The sequence below is a fragment of the Muntiacus reevesi genome, chromosome 1, assembly GCF_963930625.1.
Source record: "Muntiacus reevesi chromosome 1, mMunRee1.1, whole genome shotgun sequence".
In the NCBI taxonomy this organism is placed as follows: Eukaryota; Metazoa; Chordata; class Mammalia; order Artiodactyla; family Cervidae; genus Muntiacus; species Muntiacus reevesi.
In genome coordinates, this window is record NC_089249.1 from 258,567,061 (window position 1) to 258,571,406 (window position 4,346).

Consider the following 4,346-nt stretch of genomic DNA (forward strand, 5'->3'; position numbering starts at 1 on the left):
TGCATTGCAGGCAGGTTCTTTACTACTAGCGCCACCTGGGAAACCCATAACACACCAGTATCAGTATGCAGTTGAATCCTACAATAAGAATTAATTCCTGACCAGTGAATACATACAACATTAAAGAAAACAGTTCAATTCCTGGTCAAGGAACTAAGATCTCTCATGCCACACAGCTTAACCAAAAGATTAAAACAAAAACAAAATCAGGTCACTATGGAACAAGGATATTCAAGTCCCTGCTAGCTTAACAGCAGACCCTAGGTATGTACATTGATCTTGTCTCATTATCCCCTGCCCCCCCTTATTTTTTCACTGAATGATAAGTGAAATGTCTAGCAGGGGAGGGCATCTTGCTACATAGGTCTAAGGAATCTAACCTGGGGCCTAGAAGGCAGACGGACTTTGAAGCAAAATTTCAAAGAGTTTATGAGATTCTGTAATCACTTCTCTATTCTCTATTCACTGCTTGCCAATGATATAGAGTACTGCAATTTCTCCACATATTCTAAAAGTGTTGCACATTCTTTTATCAGAGATAATTTGCTATTGATCTACTTTCTCATTTATGTCTTCTTGGACCTTACACTCTCTGCATCAAGATTTTGGTTTCCCCGGGGGCAGCTGTCCCCATTTGCCTCCAAAGACTTTGGATTGTCTTTCCTTTCAGGGTCCTGGACACTTCAGTGAGACTTGAGACTAAGAATCCACAGTGAGAACTTATTCTTAAGAGGTTCTCAGGTATAAATTGCCAGGCCTCCGCTAAAATATAATTTTCAGAAAAAGACAAAACTGTGACTTTCATACAGATATAAAAAAGGGCACACGTTAAAGAATTCACTTTACTCATATAATATGAGAGAACCAGGCAAAATGGAATAGCACTGATTTTTTTTTCATGGGTAGGATGGGATGAATAAAATCACTACCAAAAGTACAGAAGCTATATATTTATCAGTTACCCACAACTTTCAAAGAACAGTGAAATAGTTCAAAGACAATGAATAAGGCTAGACTCTAATAACACAGAAGTATACATTATAGACACATATAGTTTTTTAAATACCACCCCCTGCAAATGGAAGAACATAGGACCATCCTAACCAATTCCGGTGGAGTAAGACAAGTATCCTGAAGAATATCAGATTACTCCAAAGTGATCCCTTTAGAACATTGAATTTCCTTGACATATTTAAAAGTTATAATTCCCAATAGTGATTACATATTTAAAAGATAAAGATATCCAACGAATAATATTCAAAAGCAGAGTTAATTTCAAAATTCACCAGAATATTCCAGCCTTTATTAAGACAGTTCAAACTGAATTATTTCCTGATTATACCCTTCACTGTACAAACTAAGCGTTCAAGAACAAGATCCTCAAAATACAGGCACAGCTATGCAAAATCACTCTATACACTGTTAACTAAAACATCTCACTGCTGCAATTCTACATTAACTTTATCCTGTGCCATCCCCAAGAATTTTAACTTTAAGTAACATTCAGGATATTTCTACTGTATAATCGTAAGGGATTTGATTGAGGTCACGTCTGAATGGCCTACTGGTTTTCCCTACTTTCTTCAATTTAAGTCTGAATCTCGAAATAAGGAGTTCTTGATCTGAGCCACAGTCAGCTCCTGGTCTTGTTTTTGCTGACTGTGTAGAGCTTCTCCATCTTCAGCTGCAATGAACATAATCAATCTGATTTTGGTATTCATCATCTGGTGCTGTCCATATGTAGAGTCTTTTCTTGTGTTCTTGGAAGAAGGTGTTTGCTATGACCAGTACCTTCTCTTGGCAAAACCCTTGTTAGCCTTTGCCCTGCTTCATTTTGTACTCCAAGGTCAAACTTGCCTGTTACTCCAGGTATCTCTTGACTTCCTACTTCAAGGAGCACGTCAAGGCTGTATATTGTCACGCTGCTTATTTAACTTATTTGCAGAGTACATCATGTGAAATGCCAGGCTGGATGAAGCACAAGCTGGAATCAAAATTGCCAGGAGAAATATCAATAACCTCAGATAGGCAGATGACATCACCCATATGGCAGAAAGTAAAGAGGAACTAAGGAGCCTCTTGATGAAAGAGGAGAGTGAAAAAGATGGCTTAAAACCAAACATTAAAAAAACTAAGATCATGGCATCCGGTCCCATCACTTCATAGCAAATAGATGGGGAAACAATGGAAACCGTGAGAGACTTTATTTTCTTGGGCTCCAGAATCACTGTAGATGGTGACTGCAGCCATGAAATTAAAAGACATTTGATCCTTGGAAGTGAAACTATGACAAACCTAGACAGTAAATTCAAAAACAGACACATCACTTTGCCTACAAAAGTCCATATAGTCAAAGCTATGGTTTTTCCAGTAGTCACATATAGATGTTAGAGTTGGACCATAAAGAAGGCTGAGCACTGAAGAATTGATGTTTTCTAACTTTTATGTTGGAGAAGACTCTTGAGAGTCCCTTGGACTGCAAGGAGATCAAAACAGTCAATCCTAAAGGAAGTCAACCCTGAATATTCAAGCTCCAATACTTTGACCATGTAATGCGAAGAATTGACTCATTGTAAAAGACCCTGATGCTGGGAAAGATTGAGGGCAAGAGGAGAAGCCGGTAACAGAGGATGAGATGGTTGGATGGCATCAATGGACATGAGTTTGAGCAAACTCTGGGAGACAGTGAAGAACAGGGAAGCCTGGCATGCTGCAGTTCATGGGGTTGCAAAGAGTCAGACACGACTGAGTGACTGAACAACAACAACTCTCTTATTGACATCATGATGATCTTCAGTTTTTTGATTCCTCTCCTTTGCCAACTCTGTTGATCCCCTTTCAGTATCTGACTTCTTTACCACCCAGTTCAGATCCCAGGGATCTCATTTTATCACTCACCTTCTGACAATGTTAACTAACCCTACCCTTTCTATTCTTTCAGCACCCTGCAAGCCTGCAATCTGGATTCATCTACTTATCTATGTTTTATCCTTCTTCACCCAAGCAGGATGGATGATACTGGGGGTGGGGCGGAGTTGGGGGGGTGGTGGAAATCACAAAATATAGGAACTAGTACCTGCATTAATATAGGAATCTAGGGCTTTTCAGGTGGCGCGAGAGGTAAAGAACCCACCTGCCAATGCAGAAGATGTATTAAGAGACTCGAGTTCAGTCCCTGGGTAGGGAAGATCCTCTGGAGGAGAGAATGGCAACCCACTCTGGTATTCTTGCCTAGAGAATCCCGTGGACAGAAGGTCCTGGAGGGTTAATCACAGTCTTAGCTATACTTTCAAACCTTATACATTGTCTCTCAGCTTCTTTTATTTCTTTTGAGGACTATTACAAACTTTTACTTGTTTTTTAAGCCCTTCTCCTTGGTTCCCAAAACCAGCTCTGCTAACTTCCCATTTCACAGAGAAAGAAGACGCTATCAGAAATAAACTTTCTTCAACTTGTCTTCCACAGCACTTTCCTCCCAAATAGAAAAGCATCCGTTTCTACTCCTATCACTAGATCTCTCTCTCTTTTGCCCTCTTTCCAGTTAATGCAGATTAGTCTTTGGGACTCAATCACTTCTTTTCTCCTCAGGGGCTGTGTTGCCTCAATTATCTCTTTTACTTTTAGTTCTTGGCCTATAGATTGGAACAAGTCATAGCCACTTACAACAAAAATACTTTCCCTTGGCTCTGATCCTCTGCTACCTGCCACTCTATCTGTTCCTTCTTTTCATAGAAAAGCTTGAGGTCTCCACTCCCTTGCTGCTTTCCTTTGTTGTTGTTTTTGTTGGTTTTCAAAGACCCATTTATTTTGTAATCCATCAGAAACTTAGACCACCACCATAACATCTAAACTGCTTTGCTAAGTGATCAGGGTCTTCTTAATTTCCAAATCTAGTGGTCACCTTTCAGTATTTATCTTCCTTGATTACTTTGCTTTATTTTTGATACAGTTAAGGACTCTCTGGGGAAGCTTTTTTCTTTCTTTCTTTTTTTTTTTTTTTATTATACTAGTCTTTCCTGTCCCCCTCCTAATTCTTGTAGAATCCTTGTGGGCCCTTCTACCTATTTTAAAAATAGTAATATTCTCTAAGCTTTCACCCTTAGATCTCTTTTCTCATTGCATATATTCTGCCTTGAATAGTGCACCTTTTTTGACTGCAGCTCTAACTATCATCTCTCTATTAGTGCAACACCCATATACAGAGAATGTTTTTTTTTTTTTTTCTGGTGGGAATTAGGACTTAAAGTTAGCACAAAAGACAAAAATAGAGTTAAAATTACCTTTGAAAAGTCCCCTAAAACACTGTATACATGATTTTAAATGTATATACTATCAATCAAGAAATC